This window comes from Callorhinus ursinus, unplaced genomic scaffold (genome assembly GCF_003265705.2).
Source record: "Callorhinus ursinus isolate GAN/ISIS: 27379988/994484 unplaced genomic scaffold, GSC_fseal_2.0 scaffold1, whole genome shotgun sequence".
Lineage (NCBI taxonomy): Eukaryota > Metazoa > Chordata > Mammalia > Carnivora > Otariidae > Callorhinus > Callorhinus ursinus.
This window is the reverse complement of record NW_027397063.1, coordinates 110,413,230-110,435,206: the sequence shown is the minus strand read 5'-3', so window position 1 is coordinate 110,435,206 and position 21,977 is coordinate 110,413,230. Positions and strand designations below refer to the sequence as shown.

The 21,977-nt window shown below is 35.8% G+C and overlaps 1 protein-coding gene across 5 annotated transcripts in view; it reads right to left on the bottom strand.

The window, feature by feature from the left end:
- Window positions 1-21,977, bottom strand: part of TFDP2 (transcription factor Dp-2) — a 167,109-nt gene that overhangs the window by 83,675 nt on the left and 61,457 nt on the right. The window lies entirely within an intron of this gene.

Genomic DNA, 21,977 nt, shown 5'->3' with positions numbered 1-21,977 from the left:
AGTTGCTTCACCAAAGAAGATATGCTGATGGCAAATAAGCACATGAAAAGATGCACATCGTTAGTCATTAAGGAAATGCTTATTAAAACCACACTGGGGCGCCTGGGTGGCTCAGTCGTTAAGCATCTGCTTTTGGCTCAGGTCATGGTCCCAGGGCCCTGGGATTGAGCCCCACATCGGGCTCCCTGCTTGGCGGGAAGCCTGCTTCTCCCTCTCCCACTCCCCCTGCTTGTGTTCCCTCTCTTGCTGTGTCTCTCTCTGTCAAATAAATAAATAAAATCTTAAAAAACAATAACAACACACTAACATACCATATAAACCTACGTGAAGAGCTAAAATGAAAAAAGACCAACCATACCAAGTGCTGACAAGGACACAGGGCAACTAGGACTCCTATAAGTTGCTGATGGGAATACCAATTTGTACAGACACTTTAGGAAACATGTTTGACAATTTCTTAAAAGTTAAGCATACACTTACCAGATACCCAGCAATTCCATTCCTAGGTATTTACCTTAGAAAAATAAAAACTTCTATCAACACATAAGGTTGTATCTGAATGTTCACAGCAGCTTTATTCATAATAGTCCACAAGTGGAAACAATACCAATGTTCATCAACTCATGAATGGATAAACAAATTGTGGTAAATCCATATAAGGGAATGCTAGTCAGTAATAAAAAAGAACAACAACAACAAAAAAGAAGTACTAATACACACAACAACATGAATAAATCTCAAAAGCATTATCCTAAGTATAGGAATCCAGATACAAAGGGTATTAATAAAGTACTCAAATTATTCTATATAGCTAAAAATAATTCTGATTTTCAGTAGCTTTTATAAGTCACTGACTCTAACTACCTTTTGTTATTTAACTTAAGTGTCTAGTATCCTTAAAACAACTACAAACCCTTTTGCCATAAGGGTTATTGTGTATCTCTGCACAGCACTTCACAATACTACTACACATTAGTATATCAATGCACAGGCTCCATAATTCTCATTCAATAAAACAAGTGGAATGCAGCATACATATTACTATAGAGTCAGGATACCTGGGTTCAAATCCCAGCTGACTACATGGGGTAACCTGTGTTGAGTCATTTAATCTGCATGAGATTCACTATTCTTATTCATTAAACTGAAAAGCATTGGGGTAAAGTGCAGAAAGAGTGTCAGGGACACTGGGGTGGTACAATCAACAATTTCAATGTATGTGAGGCTGTAGTAAGGACAGAAATCTTCTGAAGAGCAAAGGGCCAAAAGTCACACTGGAACTCAATTTTTCAGAAGAACCACAAGAAAGTGGAGACTCATGAGGCTCCCTGTCTTTTGGGTGTTAAGCAGGAGGTATCAGAAAAGTTACTGCAGGGATAACTGGCTTGTGCCAGACAATCAATCACAGAAGCATTCATTTTGATCCTTCAATAAAATGTCCTTCTATCATTGGGAAGCACTACATCTAGGGGAAATTAGCTATTTCAAACTGATATAAAACAGGTTAGTTTTATTCTGCTGATGTGTGATTTCCATAGTAACCTATTTCAGTAACAGAGAAACCAAAAGTTCTGATATTTGGTATATGTGATTGGCTGAGAATCCACAACTGGTGGAATTAAGAATGCCTATAAATCAAAAGCCAGAATCATTCAAGGAATTACAAAATGGCGGACCTGAGAAGCTTCCTTAGGGATTTTCTGTGTACCTACCATGTGTCAAAAACGTGCAAGATTACATATCTTATCACTTAATCTTCACACTAACCCTTACAAAGTAGCTTATAGTGATAATAATCAGTTTATAATGATTTAAATGATCTCTCATTTAGAGATGAGATTATCATTCCTGTTTTAGGGATGAGAAAACTGACATTTTGAAATACAACTTAGTAATTTGTCCAAGCAGTCACCATTAGTATGTGACAGGCTAAGATTCAAACTCAGAGCTTTTGATTCCATGTCCTTACCACCACTTAAAAACCTATTACCACTAACAAGTCCAGCTTCCAACTATGGACGCCAGCACAATTCCTAGAAAATAGTTGCATAATAACTTTTTGTTTTTATTCTAAGGTAGATAGAAGGCAGAAATAATCTAAGGTAGGCAAGAAACAGGTATCACCTCCAGCTATCACAAGGGGAAACTAAAACTTAGATGTAAAGTGATAAAGCAAGTTTCTAAATCTTGGCATTCCTAGCCCTTTCTCTGTATTAGCATTCCCTGATAGTCATCTTGATAATGATGACGATGAAGAGGAAGAAAAGATGGAGGAGGAGAAAAGTACATGCAATTAGAAGACCAAGTGTTTTCATTCTCTGAATAGCCCACACATATTTTTTGACTACCTACAGAAGTCAAGCCAGTGCTTGATACAACAGTGAATAAAATAAGTAAGACACAGTTCCTACCCATAGGGAACTTTTACCCTAGTGGGAAGATACTGACAACAAAACGGACAATTTAAATATGGTGCAGTAATGCAGAAACAGGATAACACAGGGGGCCACAGGAGCAAATATAAGACAATTAAACCCAGAAGATAAAGCAGGGCTACAAGACATCCAGTTAAATTTTTGAATTTCAAATAAACAGTGAATACTGTTACAGTATAAATATGTCCCAAATATTGTCCTGTATTTTAATTTGCTACATCTGGCAACCCTAGGTGGGGATGATATTTGGAAAAGTGCCTCACAGGAGATGATATTTAAGATGAAAACTGAATTATTACTTGTCCCCAACAAATTTGGACCCTGAAAATATTTATCCCTTGCTGGCCTATAGAGACACCATGTGGCAATGATCTGAAACCTCCTGACAGTAGCCAGGGAGGAACTGAGGGCTTTTACCAAGAGCCATGTAGTAAGTCATCTTAGAAGTAGGTCTTCCAGACATAAACTGACTCTTAAAATGCCTTCAGGTGATTCTGCTTTACTGAGTAGTGGAGGTGCTTGGGAACCAGGCTGTGAAATGTGTGCATACACTCAGAGGGGAAATTTGCAGAACGGTCTGGAAATGAGGTTTAGATAAGCACAGGCTTTCAGGATGTTTATGTGAAAAACCTTCCACACTCAATACCTTCTCCACTCCAGACATAGTCCAGCCCTCAGATGACTACAGCCCTGGTCAACAGCTTGATTACAATACATGAGAGACCTTGAGACAGAATCACCTAGGTAATAAGCCACTCCTGACCCTCAGAAACTGTGAGAATACAAAATGTTTGTTTAAAACTGACAGGTTTTAGGATAATTTGTGATGTGAAGTAGGTTAAGTAATGCCGTGCCCAAAAGAGTTCTGCACCCCGAAATAATGGGCCTACACTAGTACCCCATGATGCTCTTCCATTGCTGAGAACAGCCACAATTAGTATGGGTGGCTTCAGCAAGAATAAGGTGGTGGATTCAGAGGCACCACAGCTGTGACTGTCACTCACTTACACCTCCCACCAGCAGGAGATCTGAATGGCATATTTCCATGGCCACTACAGCATAACAAAAGTTTATTAAGGACAGCACATCCTTTCTGGAACAAAATAAGAGCTTTCTAAAAGAACAAAACAAAACAAGAATACTTCTCTGAGTTCAGCTCAGTCACTTGAGAGAATTGTGTAAAACCAGAAAGATAAGCAAAATAATACAGTAAATTAACAGAGCTAAGAAAAAATCCAAGTCTCGGATTAGCTGTGGTTCTCAGCTTGATTTCATGTGTGTTAAGAATTAATACTGCTCTCCCAACCAGGAAAATAATTTGTTCCTGGGTGGGTTGTTTTGATTCTTCCATCCAGAAAGGAATTTCTGAAACTTAAGGATAATGTACAAATGAAGAGCTGTGAACTGTGGTTAATCAACTAATCCAGAATTTCTAAGAGTACTTGTTGAAACAATGTGTTATAAATTCCATAAATTATTTTATTCCAATAGATGAAGTTTAAGTGATTTCATTCCAACTATCTAATGTGAACAGAAAAATCTCAAAGAAACACGTTTTTCTTTTTTCCCCAAAATACAGATGAGTTGAAAGGGAGCAGGTAATAGTGTAGAACTAAGTATGACTGCAGGAAGATGCTGGAAGTTTTCTTTGATCACAGCCCCCAGACTCAGCCCTTAGCTTTATAATAGAGTTTTCCATCCAAATCATCTCAGAGTTCATGCTAGTATGACATATTTTTCCCCAGGCAACTTCAAGACCAACAAACTTAGTATGTGCTTATGTTAGAATGCTTTAAGGTCTGTGTTCCAGATATATCAGATGTCACTCTTGTCCTTATGGCCTGCAAAACAGTCACAATTATTTTACAAGATCCCCAATTCAGTTTTCACAGAAACTGAAATAAGGACATTGCCTTAAAGGACTTACATCTCTAGGATAGTTAATTCACTGATTTAGGTAAAGCCTGATCTAACCTGTTTTCTAGAAATTTCTATGTTAGTTAACATTTTTAAGTATTCTATTTTTTAAATACCCAACTCATTTAAAATTTACCTTGGTATACTAATTCTAGATATTAAAAGAAAGAACACAGTAATGAAAGAAAATAAAATCTAGAATATCTCTGAATTCGAGTATCTGATATTATAGAATAAAACAAGTTATTCAGCTATTTTTCTCCAGAATGAGGTAGCAATTTTCTCTATTTGCTTTGATATATATAAAATTGATACACATATTAAACAAAACCCTGAAGTATCAGCCCTAAGCCCCATGTATTTTCTCTACATATGCTTAAGATTTTCCAATGACTGTATCCATGTTTCTTAAGAATTGTTGTTGGTTCATAGTGAGGTCTAAGGATCTGGAACCAAAAACCAAGGAAAGCTTTAAAAACTGGCCAGCAAAACAATCAACAATTTCTAGAGGATTAGCTGCTTTTTTAACTAAACAGTACACTATAAAATTTTGTGATCCAGAATAGAAAAAAGCTGAGAAAAAAACACTTAACACAAAATTCATTAATATCATCTAGGATAACAGATACAACTCAGACAGTTTAATTGTTTCTAATCTCTCTGCCTCTAGTTCTCTTTCCTCATATTTGGAAATTCTTTTATTTTCTTCCTCATAAAACATAATTTCTTTTCTAGTTCTCTTTTTTGTAAATAATATATATTATAGAATTTCTTACTTCACTATCTTAAGAGAAAGTTCCACTTTGAAAAATTTCACCACCAACTTTCTTTTATTCCCCTCAAATACTCCTTTACAAACCAGAGAACCAAAATCAGAGGGGAGGAGACAAGTGGAAACTCCAAGAAAACCTGAAAAAAGAAAAACTTGACAGTAGAATTTTGTCATTATTTCATCCATTCAACAAACAGATATAGAGCCCTTATGAGTCAGGTACTATGCTAGGGACAAGTCCTACTTCGTTCTCAAGGGCCTGCCATTACAATATAATCTTAAAATGCCAATGAGGCTAATAAAATTATATTTATACCAAATTATATTAAATATAGTAAATACATTAAAAATAAATTAGATAAATATGTAAATAAAATTATATAAACACACACACATAATTGTTTTGGTAGAGAGGTTTTGCATTGTTTTGTACTTTCCACCTCATGCTAAAGATTCTGACAACAGGAAGAAAGGAATCAATTCTGAGAATTACACATGTAGCGTTACAAAGAGGGTATTTGTGGATAAAATGGAAAGAAAACCAAGAGGTTAACATAAAAAAAAAAAGAACATTTCAAAGTTATCAAAGCTGTAAAAGTAATATAAAAATCTGTGCAGTGCTTTATAAATATTTTATTTGAACCTAGTAATGTTTCTTATTACAACAGCCAACAAAGTCTATCAACCTATTTACTTCTTTTTGCCAAAAACGTATCTTCAATTTCATAACTGAAGTCATACGGAAATAAAATTCAATTATAAAAATACACTTGACAGATTCAAACCAAATTTCATTAGATGTTATATGACAGGATATTATATTAATACTTCAGTCTTACTTCAAGTATTAAATGTATGCTATTTTAAAAATCCACATCCATGGCCTTGACTTGTTATAATATCCTTTAAGTGCATGTAATGCTTGTAAAGTAATTCTTATAATTCAGCTCCCTGGAATGAAACAAAATGTATCTGATATAGAACTGTATACTACAACGTTTTATCATAATTCCATAACCAAAACTATGGAAAAGATTCTTTACCACATTAATCATAAGGGAAATGCAAATTAAAACCACAGTGCATTACCACTATACACCCACCAGAATGAGGATAAGGAAAAAAATGAAAAATACCAGAATGAGGATAAGGAAAAAAATGAAAAGTATTAGCAAGAATATGAACAATAGGGAATCTTCATATACTGCCAGTAATAGTGTAAACTGGTATTATCACTTTGGAAAAAGTCATCTGGAAGTATCTACTAAAGCTGAGCATATGTATATTCTAAACAAACAAATTCAATCCTAGGTATATGCCCTAGAGAAATGCATGTATGTGTTCACCAAAGGACATGGACTAGAATGTTCATAAGATCATTAATTGTAATATCCCAAAACAGAAAACTACCTGAATGCCCAATAACATTAGAATGAATGAATAAATTATGGTTTATTCATACAGTGTAATAATATATAGCAATGAGAAAACTATCAACTACAACTACATACAATATGGATGAATCTCACAAACATAATGTTGAGCAGGAAAGGTAGTCACAAAAGAATAAATACCATAGGATTCCATATATAAAGAATAGGAAAATAGACAAGAATAAATCTATGCTATCAAAAGCCAAGACAGATACAACTTTAAAAAAATAATATTTCCACTACCATTTTTATTTACTATGTAATTTATAAAAAAGAAAAGAGGGAGGGAGTCGTTAAAAAAATAAAAATAAAAAAATAAAGAAGAGGAGGAGAAACCAGGTTAAATGTCAGATTAGGTAATTTAATCTTTCCTGAACAATAAACATGTTGTTTAAATTGCTAGATTTAATTTTAAAAACACCACATTGGGGCGGGGTGGGGGGGGCACCTGGGTGGCTCAGTCGGTTAAGTGGCTGCCTTTGGCTAGGGTCATGATCCTAGGGTCCTGGGATCGAGTCCCGCATCGGGCTCTCTGCTCAGGGGGGAGCCTGCTTCTCTCCCTCTCCCTCTGCCCCTCCACCCTGCTCGTGCGCTCACTCTCTCTCTCTCTCAAATAAATAACTGAAAATCTTTAAAAAGAGCGCTGTAAATTGTGTAAGACTGTTGAATCACAGACCTGTACCTCTGAAACAAATAATACATTATATGTTAAAAAAAAAAAAAGATTGAAGGGGGGAAATCAGAGAGGGAGACGAACCATGAGAGACTATGGACTCTGAGAAACAAACTGAGGGTTTTAGAGGGGAGGGGGGTGGGCGGATGGGTTAGCCTGGTGATGGGTATTAAAGAGGGCACGTTCTGCATGGAGCACTGTGTGTTATATGCAAACAATGATTCACGGAACACTACATCAAAAACTAATGATATAATGTATGGTGATTAACATAACATAATAAAAAAAACCACTATGTTGGCAACAAAGCTGTTAAACAGCTTTATGGCATTTTTTTTATATTTTGCCTTTGGATTTGGCAACTCATGCACATTTTATGTTGGTCACAAACAAGACAAATTTAGATAAGGAAATTCAAAAATGAAAACATGTTAAGATGTGAGTTTTAGAATTAACTTCCAGTTGCAATCAAAATCATCTTCTTCCCTTAGGGTTTGAAAGTAACCAGTATAGTTGTTACCAATAGTAAGCAGGATGGCTAGCTGAAGTTGAAGATGTGGAAAGGTTTTCTTCCGTGAGAATATAATGGGTCATAAGGGAATAGGAAACAAAACAATCAGATCAACTCCATTTTCAAAATACTAATTAAGTAAGAAATCACATAAAGACCTTTTAATTTCAACAGTACTCTACTCTGCCAATTAAGCTATAAAAGTATTAAAATAATAAAGATATCCTTTCCTCCAAAAAGAAGAATTTAAGTATATCACCCTTTTATAAAAAACAATTATTTCAAGAACTACAAAAAATAGGTATCATCATACTTTTTAAAATAAAGCAATTTAGGGAGCGCCTGGGTGGCTCAGTGGGTTAAGTGTCTGTGTTCAGCGCAGGTCACGATCCCAGGATCCTGGGATCAAGCCCCCCATCAGGCTCCCTACTCAGCTGGGGTCTGCTTCTCCCTCTCCCTCTGTGCTCACACACACTCTCTCTCTCTCTCAAGTAAATAAATAAAATCTTTAAAAAATAAAATATAATAGGGGCGCCTGGGTGGCTCAGATGGTTAAGCGTCTGCCTTCGGCTCAGGTCATGATCCCAGGGTCCTGGGATCGAGCCCCACATCGGGCTCCTGGCTCAGCTAGGAGCCTGCTTCTCCCTCTCCCTCTGCCTCTTTCCCTGCTCATGCTTTCTCTCTCTCTCTCTCAGTATCTCTGTGTCTCAAATGAATAAATAAAATCTTAAAAAATAAATAAATAAAATATAATAAAATAAAGCAATTTATATGAACTATCAGAATAGAGATTAAAATTTTATATTAAAAATGAAAAAGTCATTTTATTGTGACTCAGGTATAACATATTGCATTATTAAAGCTGTCTATAAATCTACAACATGCAATCAAGACACAGAGCGAAGTGATGTAATTCTACCTAACCACAATATACATTGCGAAAGCAGTTAACAGAAAGATAAAAGATGTGGTAACCACAGCCTATTTAAAAACACTTTAATATTTTCTTTTTTTGTTGTTTTAAATCAGGAACTCTTTATATTTTATTTCTAAAAGGTAATTCTTATTTAATTGTAGTATTTAATTATTTATTATGGTAACCTAACACTATTATTTAGGTTTTATTTAATAAAACTTATCTTGTAGACAAACACAGGAAAAATACAAGTGAGAAAAAGGATCAGATGGCACAGGTCCTTCAGGAAAAGCAAGCTACTGGAATGAGCAGGTCAATAAAACTATTTGTAGAATGGGATAGTTGTCTATTTTCAGATCATTAAGATATTTTTAAATATCCTGAAACCAAACCCAGATTCAAAAGGCAAAGCCAGAACCATTCACTGTGTTTATTAAAATACAATCTCTTACTAAGTCTTGCACAGTAAGAGAGGCCAAACTCACCCTAATATGACCTCAGATTTAGAAGCCTGCCAAAGAATCTGTATAGAAATAGCAACCAAATGTTGCTTATACCTACTGTTCAAAGTAATATAAAATAAGACAAAAGCTGACTAGATATTTCAGGACTTAAATAGTGAAGTAAAATCCGAGAAACAGAATATGGGTAAACGTTAGCAGCCTTTTAAATTAAACATACAAGTCTAAATTATATAAGCTAATTTATTTTTAAGATTTTTAACACTGAAATAATCTTTAACACCAATCCCTACCTTTTCATCTTTCCAAATCCTTTTAAATTTTTCTCACTAAGAAAGTAAAGGTTCAACTCTGTATCTGAAACTAAAATTTACTATATGTTGGCTAATTGAATTAAAATTTAAAAAAAGGTCCCTATAGGGAACCATTCCAGCAGCACTTTTGGAAGAATTGTGAATTCCTTCTGTTCCTACTGCTTAGCCCACAAATTCTTTTATTCCTGTTCCCAGGCTGTGAAGATGTTTAAAAATGTTACAAAGCCTGAAACAATTAGTTTCACTATAAATGTATGTACTCTAACCTTAGCTGGTTCCCTGCTGCTACTCAGGGATCCCAGAATCATCTCTAGACTAGAAAGGATTTAAAACAGAATAGAACAGGGGCTCCTGGATGGCTCAGTTGTGAGGCGTCTGCCTTCGGCTCAGGTCATGATCCCAGGGTCCCAGGATGGAGCCCCGCATCAGGCTCCCTGCTCAGCGGGAAGCCTGCTTCTCCCTCTCCCACACCCCTTGCTTGTGTTCCTGCTCTCGCTGTCTCTCTCTCTCTGTGTCAAATAAATAAATAAAATCTTTAAAGAAAAAATAGTATAGAACAGGTTCTAAGCAACAATACTCTCCAAATGGAGAATTTATAAGTTCCTCTCATAATTAAGTGGTGTTCATCCAGGAAATTCAAAGTTTTTGTGACATGTAAACATCAATCAATGTAATTCACCATACTCATAGGCTAAAAATACCCCACCATATAATCATTGTGATAGGTACAGAAAAAAACATTTAACAAACTCCAACAACTGTTCACGATCAGAACACTCAGAAAACTAAGATTAGAAGGGAAACTTACTCAACCAGATGGAAGGCAGCTATGAAAATTCTACAGCTAACATCATACCTAATAACACAGACTTGATGCTTTCTTTCCTCCTAAGATCAGGAACATGGCAAGGATTTCTGCTCTCACCATTTCTATTCAACTTTGAACTGGAAGTCCTAATCAGTGATATCAGGAAAGAAAAAGAAATACAAATTGGAAAGGAAAAGTAAAACTGTCTTTAATCACAGATGAGATGATAGCATATGCAGAAAATTCCAAGGAATTTATCCAGACTTCAAGTTATATTACAAAGCTGTAGTAATCACAACGGTATAGTACTGGCACAAAAATAAACACAGAGATCAATGGAACAGAACAGAAAATCCAGAAATGAACCCACAACTATATGGTCAACTAATCTTTGACAAAGCAGGAAAGAATATCCAACAGGAAAAAGAATGTCTCTTCAAAAAATGTGTTGGGAAAACTGGACAGAACATGCAAAAGAATGAAACTGGACCACTTTCTTACACCATACACAAAAATAAACTCAAAATTTACACTGACCTCTACCTCTGAAACCAATAACACATATGTTAACTAACTGAATTTAAATTAAAAAATAAATTAAAAAAAAACACTTAAAATTTAGATTACAGACCTAAACGGGAGACCTGAAACTATAAACATCCCAGAAGAGAGCACAGGCAGTAACTTCTTTGAAATTGGCCATAGCAACTTCTTTCGAGATGTCTCCTGAGCAAGGGAAGCAAAAGCAAAAATAAACTACTGGGACTTCATCAAAATAAAAAGCTTCTGCACAGTGAAGGAAACAATCAACAAAACTAAAAGGCAACCTACAGAATGGGAGACGATATTTGCAAATGATGTATCTGATAAAGGGTTAGTATCTAAAATATATAAAGAACTTATAAAATTCAACACCCCAAAAATGAATAATCCAATTAAAAAATGGGCAGAATACACCAACAGACATTTCTCCAAAGAAGACATACAGATGGCCAACAGATACATGAAAAGATGCTCATTATCACTTATCATCAGGGAAATGCAAATCAAAACTACAATAAGATATCACCTCACACCTATCAGAAGGGCCAAAATCAACAACACAAGAAACAACAGGTGTTGGTGAAGACGTGGAGAAACCTTCTTGCACTGCTGGTGGGACTGTAAACTGGTGCAGCCACTGTGGAAAACAGTACGGAGGTTCCTCAAAAAGGTTAAAAATAGAACTACTCTATAATCCAGCAATTGCACTACCAGGTATTTGCCCAAAGAATACAAAAATACTAATTCAAAGGGATACCTGCTGATGTTTATAGCAGCATTATCTACAATAGCCAAATTATGGAAACGCCCAAGTGTCCATCAATTGATGAATGGATAAGAAGATGTGGTACACATATATACAATGGAATATTACTCAGCCATAAAAAGAATGAAATCTTGCCCATTTGCAATGATGTGAATGGAGCTACAGTATTATGCTAAGTGAAATAAGTCAGTCAGAGAAAGACAAATACCGTATTATTTCACTCATATGTGGAATTTAAAAAAAAAACAAATGAGCAAAGGGAAAAAAGAGTGAGAAGCAAACCACGAAATGGACTCAACTCTAGAGAACCAACTGATGGTTACTAGAGGGGAGGTGGTCAGGGGCATGGGTGAAATAGGTGATGAAGATTAAGGAGCACATTTGTGATGAGCACCGGGTGTTGTATGGCAGTGCTGAATCACAATATTATACACCTGAAACTAATATTACACTGTATGTGAACTAACTGGAATTTAAATAAAAACTTACCAAAAAAGAGAAAATCCTAAGGAATTTAAAAAAGACTTACTAGAATTGAGTTACACAAGGCAGCAGGCCATAAGATCAAAATACAAAAACCAACTGCATGTCTACATACTAGCAGAGAACAACTGAAAACTGAAATTAAAAATACCATTTACATCGAAAAAACTCCTCAAACTAATAAGTGATTATAGCAAGCTGGCAGGATACAAGGTTAATATATAAAATTCAACTGCTTCCTTATATACCAGCAATGATTCATTGGAATTTGAAACTAAAAAACACAAGGCCATTTACATTAGCACCAAAAAATGAAATACTTAAGTATACAGCCAATAAATATGTGTAAGAGCTATATGTGGAAAACCACAAAACTCTAATGAAAGAAACCAATGATCTAATTAATGGAGAGATACTCCATTTTCATGGATAGGAAGAATCAATTTGTTAAGATGTCAGTTATTCTCAGTTTGATGTACAGATTCAGTACATACTCAGTCAAAATCCCAGTAAGTTATTTTGTGGACATCAACAAACTAATTTTAAAATTTACATGGGGTGTCTGGGTGGCTCAGTCAGTTAAGTGTCTGCCTTCATCTCAGGTCATGCTCTCGGGGTCCTGGGATTGAGCCCTGTGTCATGCTCCCCGCCTAGCAGGGAGTCTACTTCTCTCTCTCCCTCTGCCCCTCCCCCCCTGCTCCTGCATGCTCTCTCTCTCTCTCAAATAAATACAATCTTAAAAAAAAAAACCCACACACATGAAGAGGCAAAAGACTCAGAATAGCCAACACAATATCAAAGAAGAAAAGATGGAGAACTGACACTCCCCAATTTTAAGACTACTATAAACCCACAGTAATAAAGACAATGTGGTATCAGCAAAAGAATAGGAAAATAGATCAATACAATAGAATAGAGAGCCTAGAAATAGACCTACACAAATATATTCAACTCATCTTTGAGAAAAGTGCAAAGGCAATTCAGTGGAGAAAGGACAGTCTTTTCAACAAACAAGGCTAGAACAACTAGAGATCTACATGCAAAAGAAAAAAATCTAGACATAAATCTTAATACCTGTATCAAAATGAACTCAAAAAAAAAAAAAAATGAACTCAAAATGGATCACTGACCTAAATGTAAACAGCAAAACTCCTAGAAGAAAAACAGGAAAAAGTCTAAGTGCCTTGGATTTGGTAATAACTTTTTTTTTAAGTAATTTCTACACCCAATGCGGGGCTTGAACTCACTACTCCGAGATCAAGTCACATGCTCTACCAACTGAGCCAGCCAGGCACCCCTGGTAATGACTTTTTAGACACAACACCAAAAAGCATGAACCTTGAAAGAAAAAACTGATAAGCTGGACTTCATTAAAATTAAAAACTTCTTTGTGAAAGTCACAGTTTCTCTACCACCAGATAAGGAATGTCAAGTCTTTGCGTATCTTTACAAGAAACATTATATGTTTGTATGTCGCTTCTTTTTAAACAAATGGTTATATACACAGCAGGTTGATCTGCATTTTTGTTACCTTAATGTGTCTTTGTAGATCATTTAATATTTGTACTTAGCATTCTTATTCCCAATTTTATATCTACACAGTATTCCATTATGTGTACTGAACACTAATCAGATCTTACTGGTGAACTTAGTTTGCAATATTTTGCTATTACATATAATACTGCAAAGATTAAGCTTCACTTTATAAATCTGCCAGCATATCAGTATAACCAATTCCTAAAATGGGGACTGCTGGATTATAGGAAATGTGAATGATTAATTATTGTGAAATTGCTTCCCATAAAGGCTGCACTAATTTATGCTCCTACCAGCAGTATAAGAGAGCATATGTTACCCTACACCCTTGACAACAGTGTTTTAGCAAACGTCTTAATACTTGCCAATCTTATAGAGTGGAAAGTGGTACTCAGTGTACTTTTAAATTACACCTTTTATGAATAAGGTGGAGTACCTTTTTATCTGTGTAAGAACCATTAGTATTTCTTTTTCTGTGACTGTTTTTCATAAGTTTTGCCCATTCTCTAAAAATTGGATTGTTGGTTTGATTGTTCCCTTGTATCACTATACAATATTCCTCTTTGTCTCTTTAATGCCTTGAGGCTCTTAGTATATTTTATTTGATATCAATATTGTTTTGATCACTGTACATCTTTGGCCATTTCTTATTTTCAATCTTTCTTAAATTTAAGAATTCTATGAATACATTTTTAGTTCCAAAGCAACTCTTTCTATGTTGCAACTGTATCCTCGAGGGTTTTCATTCCCTTTTCTATCACAGCTTTCTCTCATCTTTTCCATTAGCTCTGCTTCCACAGGAGGAATCTGATTATTCAGTGATCCCCTCTTTTGTGTTGCTGAATTCATTTTAATAGGTTGTAGTGTGAATAGCCGTAGGCTACTGCAATCCCCTGGATGGTGCAGAACTGGCAGTCAGTGTAAGACATGCATGTTTTAAATCTGATGCGCAAGCAATGAAGGAGCTGGCAGAGTGGAGTTGCTCTGCTGAGGTCACAAAGGAACAAGTGGAGGACATATGACAGACCTCACTCACCTGCAAAGACATGAGCAATTCATCCCACAAGTGCAACCCTCCTAACAGCTGCCAATCAGGTAGCTTCCCAGAGGACTGTATATAGCTTGCAGGCAAGTATGGCCTCTTTCCACCTGCTGGGAATATCCAAACGTACAGACCACCCAATAGCATGTGCCTCTAAGGTAACTGAGAGATCCCTGATCTTCACCAAAGATACTGATGACTTTCAACACCAGATATCATGAAGCTCTATGTTACAGTATTTTACCTTCCATTTTTCTTAATGATGCACAATTATACGATTTATAACAAGGATGTACAAATACTCAACTGCTTTTAATTCCTCTACTACTCCTCTGGTTATAATTGGATACAATTATCTTCAGGCTTGTTCTTATTTTAATTAATTATGTAACTTTGAAACCTCCAACTCTTAAATATGTGTCCCCTAAGACCAAAAGCTCAGAAACCTTATTCACTAAATTCCTTAACACTTTTTTCAAAAAGTTTTAAGTTCCTTCTTTATACACTTCTCAAAGATTAAACATTTTTATTAAAAGTCTGGAAATGTATGGCAAAACAAACCCCTGCTCAGCGGAAGGCCTGATTCTCCCCCTCTCAATCCCCCTGCTTTGTATTCTCTCTCTCATTGTGTCTCTCTCTGTCAAATAAAAAAATAAAATCTTAAAAAAAAAAAAAAGAAAGTCTGGAAATGTATGGCAAAACAAACCCCTGCTGTTCAATATTTACTGAATGTAACTGTGCTACACACCAAGCAAGACTTTGAAGACAAAAATAGGAAAAATGACCCTGCCCTTAAGGAGCTCAGAGTTTAGCAAAAGAAAAGGGCAAGCTATCAAGAAATACAATATAATGTGATAAGGACAATAATGAAGTATGCATAGAGTCCAAAGGTTAACACAAAGGAGGCACAGTAACAAGGAGCTACAGAGGAATTTGTGGTCAGCTAGATTTTAAAGAGTAAATTGGAATTTGCCCAGTGGCCAAAGGGATTATGGACAGAAGGTAAGGACATAGATTCTTTCAACAACTTTCCTAGTTTGGGACAGATACTATGGGATAAATACTTTGAAATATCTGTCCTAGAGATACAATGATTAATTAAGACGAAGTCTTTGACTTTACAGAATCAGGAGAGGGGGACCAATAAGTAAACCAATCATTATAGTGTGATAAATGCTACAATAGGGATAAGGAGAGAGTATTAGAGGCTTATGGGCCAAGTGGAAGTAAGACCTAAACTTAGATGTGAGTAATAAACAGAAATTAGCCTGGTGAAATATGTTATCAGGAGTGGAATGGAGGACCATGTCAGGGATCACGGCATTCCAGGCGCAGAGATGAGTATAGAGAAGGGCCAAGTCAGAGACAAACAGAAAGTGAAGAGAGAGAAGGTAGTTCAATGTGGCAGAAGAAGAGGCCTCTGAGATCAGGCTAAAGATAAAAGCAAGAACCATATCATGAAAGGTTTTTTAAATTTTGTTTTTAATTTTATTTTTAACCAATCTCTACACCCAATGTGGGGTTCAAACTTACAACCCTGAGATCAAGAGTCGCATGCTCTACTGATTGAGCCAGCAAGGTGCCCCAAGGATCTTTCAAATCAGAGTTTGGGCTTTATCTTAAGGGCAATAAGGAACTATAAACTAGTTTTTTAACAGAAAGACTGTTCAGATTTGTGTTTGAGAGCTATACTACAGTAAGTGAAACAGAAAGAAATAAATCTGGAAGTAAGTACAGCAGTTGCAGTAACCCAGGAAATGGTTTCTAGTAGTCTGAACTAAGATAGTAGCAACAGAGACAGAGAAAACGCATGGGGAGGGCCGAGAGACTGAGGATGCAGAATGAACAAGCCTTATAAATGATTTGATTGGAAGCAGAGAGAAAGAAAAAGGAATCAAAGATGAGGCCTCCTGTCTGGTTTGGGCAAAGGGTGGATGGTACTACTATTCAGTCACATAAGGAAAAGGGGAGAGCAGGTTTTGAGAGGGTGAAATAATCACTTTAATTCTGGACAGATGGAGTCTGAGATACAGAGAAGTTACTCAAATGAAGGTATCCAATAAGCAGCTGGATATATAACAACTCAAGACAAAGTTTGGTCAGAGATACAGATTTGAGAACAGTCCATATACAAAGTAAATGATAACTAAAGCAGTGAGAATAGATGAAAATGCCTGGGGAGAATGGACAACATGAGAGGAAAACCTAAGACAAAACCCCATAGAACACTAACATTTAGAAGATAAAGAGCTAGGAGAGTAGACTGAAAGAGAGCAGCCAAAAAGGAAGATGAAAATATTAATATGAGGAAAAGGAGTAAGCGCTTAATGAATGCTTACTAGGTGCTATGTGTTGTGCTAAATGATTTATGTGCACTACCTCATTTAATCCTTAGACACTCTGTGAGCAACTTATCATTATCTGCATCATTATAGATGTGGATACTTTGGCTTACAGAGATCAACTTATTCAGGTTTACACACTCGGGTGGGTATAAGAAGTGCAACCAAGATCACACCAAGTCCTCTGGAAGCCTTGTTCTTAACTGCTACACTGTACTGCTTTTTATGAAAGTCTTAAAAAGTATGGTATCACAGACACAAAAAAACAGTGATGCAAAAAGAAAGACACCATTCCAGGAGCAATGAGCTTACCCAGCAGCACCAAGATCTTGGTTTCTGATAACATTCTCCGTTAAAAAGAATCAGGGCTCTTTGGAAAAATGACTGATCTGAGGAGTGGGCAGGAAATATAGAAAATAAGCCTGAAGCATCTTGTAGTGCTAAAAAAATAAGTGCTCAGAACAAAAACAAACAAAAAAAGAAAAAAAACTGAACTCACAATAAGGGACATAATGTCAAAGGCACATAGAAAACCAACTGAAAGCTCCCAATGGCCACAGTTGTAACTTAAGCAAAAAATTGAGTAGTAATGGACTATATAACCCAGAGTATAAACTAAATATCATGAGTCCATACTAATATAAATAAAGCATTAAATAATAAATAAATAAATAAATAAATAAGAGAGAAGAGACAAATCTAGGGTGCAAAAGAATTCCAAATAAATGATGTAGGTAGAGCAACCTCTCCACTGACTTCCTTTCAAAGACTACAGTATGGAAAAGGGGGAAGGGTAAAGAATCACTTCACAGTACAGAAATATGACAAACACACTACCTCAGCCAAGTGATCAAGGTTCACATCAACAGTGATAAGTCATGTTGATAGCATGGGCCTTTGATATGCTGTGATGAAAATGGCACTTTATCTTTGTGTTTTTTTTCTCAAAAACTCAGTAACCCTAATCTAATCATGAGAAACGCATCAGAAAAATCCCAATTAAGGGACATTCTACAAAATACCTGAAAATTACACTTCAAAACTTATTAAAAACATGGAAAGTCTGAGATACCATCACAGCCAAAAAGAGGCTAAGGATGATGGTCATGAAATGTAATACGGTATCCTGATAGCTCTCCTGGAACAGAAAAAGAACATTAGCTAAAAACTAAGGAAATGTGAAGAAGTATGGACTTCTGTTAATCAACATATGTTAATTTTGGTTCATTAATTGTAAAAACTGTACTAGACCAATGTAGGATGTTAACAGTAGGGAAACTGACTAAGGAGTTTATGAGAACTCTCTGTACTATCTTTGTAATTTCTCTGCAAATCTAAAACTATTCTAAAATTAAAATGTTATTTAAAAAAAACAAAGGGGGAGGGACACCTGGGTGGCTCAGTCGGTTAAGTGTCTACCTTCGGCTCAGGTCATGATCCTGGGGTCCTGGGATCGAGCCCCACATCGGCCTCCCTGCTCAGCAGAGAGCCTGCTTCTTGCTCTCCCTCTGCTGCTGCTCCCTCTGCTTGTGCTCTCTCTGTCAAATAAATAAAATCTTAAAAAAACAAAACAAAACAAACAAAAAAAAAAGGAGGGGGGGAGCCTGGGTGGCTCAGTTAAACGTCTGCCTTCAGCTCAGGTCATGATCTTGGAGACCCAGGATTAAGCCCCGCGTGGGACTCCCTGCTCAGTGCGGAGTCTGCTTCTCCCTCTGCCCCTCACCCTGCTCTTCTGCTCTTTCTCACTCTCAAATAAATAAATCTTTAAAAAATAAATAAAACAAAGGGGGAAATTAACTGTATCAAATGTTGATAAAAAAGAAAAAAGACAACCAAGAGCAGTTTCAATGGACTAATGGAGTCAAAGACAGATTTCATCAGGCAGAAGAGTGAACTGGAGCTGAGAATGGGATTATAAGTATATGGTTTCTTCCAAGAAGTCTGACAATGAAGGGAAAATCAAATCAGAGCTGGAAGTAGACATCAAGTTAAAGAAAGTGGTTGTTGGTTTTGTTTTTTTTTTTTAAATAAAGATATAGGGGCACCTGGGTGGCTCAGTCATTAAGCATCTGCCTTCGGCTCAGGTCATGGTCCCAAAGTCCTGGAATTGAGCCCCGCATCGGGCTCCCTGCTCAGTGGGAAGCCTGCTTCTCCCTCTCCCACTCCCCCTGCTTGTGTCTCTGCTCTCGCTATCTCTCTCTCTCTGTCAAATAAATAAATAAAATCTTAAAAAATAAATAAATAAAGATATAATTCACATACCAAAAATTCACCTTTTAAAGTGTACAATTCATGGGGAGGGTATGTGCTACGGTGAGCGCTGTGAATTGTGCAAGACTGTTGAATCACAGATCTGTACTTCTGAAACAAATAACGCAACATATTTTAAGAAAAAAGAAAAAGAAGAAGATAACAGGAGAGGAAGAAAAGGGGAGTATGTCAGAGGGGGAGATGAACCATGAGAGATGATGGACTCTGAAAAACAAACTGAGGGTTCTAGAGGGGAGGGGGGGAGGGGGATGGGTTATCCTGGTGATGGGTATTGAGGAGGGCACGTTCTGCATGGAGCACTGGGTGTTATGAACAAACAATGAATCATGGAACACTGCACCAAAAACTAATGATGTAATATATGGTGATTAACATAACAATAAAAAAATTAAAAAAAAATAAAGTGTACAATTCAGTGGTTTCCAGTATGTTCATAAAATGATTTAACCATTACCACTATTACTTCAAAAAGAAATGGTATAATCAAAGAAGACCTAAATATATGAAATATGTTCATGAATAAGAAGAGTTCACATTGTTAAGATGTCAAGAAAACCAAAGTGATTTACAGATTCAATGCAATGTCTATCAAAACTCTTAACGGCCTTTTTCAAAGAAATGGAAAAGCTGATCCTTAAATTCATGTGGAATTGCAAGGAATCCTAAATAGCCAGAACAATCCTGAAAAAGAATAAAATTAAAGGGTTCACAATTCTCAACTTTGAAACTTATTACAAAACTACACTAATTAAAACATTATGGTACTGACATACGGACATACAGACCAAGGGAACAGAATAAAAAGCCCAGAAATAAACCTTCACATACATGGTCAATTGATTTTTGACAAGAGTGCCAAGACCATCCAATGGTTAAAGGACAGTCTTTCAACAAATGGTATTGGAAAAACTGGATATCCTTATTCCAGTTTGACTCTTAAATCATATACAAAAATTTACTCAAAATGGATCAAAGACCTAAACTAAAGAACTAAAACTATAAAATTCTTAGAAGAAAGCTTTGGGGAAAATCTTCAGGACGCTAAATTTGGCAACCATGTCACAGGTATGACACGAAAAGCAAAGGCAACGAAAGAATAGACAAACTGAACTTTAGAAAAATAAAGAACTTTTGCACATCCAAGGAAACTATAAAGACAGTGAAAAGACAACCTACTGACCAGAAGAAAATATCTGCAAATCATTTATCTTATAAGGGATTAATATTCAGTATACATAACAATTCCTAAAACTCAACTCCAAAAATCCAATTCAAAATGGGCATAGGACTTGAGCAGACCTTTCAAAGATATACAAATGGCCAATAAGCACATAAAAAAATGCTCAACATTACTAGTCATTAGGGAAATACAAATCAAAATTACAGTAAGATATCACTTAACATCTAGTAGGATGGCTATAATAAAACAAAAAAACAAAAATAAGTACTGGCAAAGACGTGAAGAAATTGGAACCCTTGTGACTATTCGTGGGAATGTAAAATGGTACAGCTGTTGGAAATCAGAATGGCAATTCCTCTGAAAAATTAAAAATAGAATTATCATATGACCCAGAAATTCCACTTCTAGGTATATACCCAAAGAAGGTCCCAAAGAGATATTTGTACTCCCATATTCATAGAGGCATTATTCACAATAGCTAAAACATGGAAGCAACCCATGTGTCCACTGATGGATGAATGATAAGCAAAAGTGGCAGATATACATAATGGTAGTATTCAGCCTTAAAAGAAAGGAAATTCTGACATATACTACAACATGGATGAATCTTCAGGACATTATGCTAAATGAAATAAGCCAGTCACAAAAAAACAACTACTATTAGGATTTCACTTACATGAGGTACCTAGAGTAGTCAAAATCATAGAGACAAAAAGTAGAATGGTGGTTGCCAGAGACTAGGGGAGGGGAAAATGGGGAGTTATTGTTTAATGAGCACAAAATTTGAGTTTTGCAAGATAAAAAGTTATGGATATGGATGGTGGTAATGGCTATACAATACGAATGTACCTAATACCACTGACCTGTACACTTAAAAATGATTAAAGCTGTAAATTTTATGTTGTGTATTTTACTACAATGAAAAAATTGGAAAAAAAATGAGAAGCATTATGGCTTGTAGTATGTCTTTTACTGTTTCATAACACATATTTAAATTCTCAATAATTCTACAGACATTATTATTAAGCTAGACTTTTTTTATACTGAAATACAAACTTCTCTAGCCCTCTCTCCAGGGCATACACCCTTTGAGGGTATATGTTTCTCTCATTGCTATCTGTATTATAATGACATATATTTTGTTCCTACCTTTAATAATGAAAAATTTCAAACATATACAAAGGAAGAGAGAAAGGAATAATGAAACCCCATACAGCTATCACCCAGCATAAAGAATTTAATCAACTTAGAGTTTCGTTTTATCTATAATTCCACCCACATTACTCTTCTTCCCCCAGTGGATTCTGAAGCTAATCCCAAACATCCTATCATTTCAACCATAAATCTTTCAGTATGTTATCTCTACATACTATAAGATACTGTTGAAAGATACATACAGCAAGATACAAAGTCCTGCATCAATTCTTGTACTGGTAGGTCAGATTTCTGATATAAGCATTTCTTCAGTAAACCATATATTAGATACAGGAATTTTACATACATATATTCATTCATTCTACTCTACTTCCTTACAAGTTAAACCACTAGGAAGTAAGGCTATCAAGCAAGAAAAT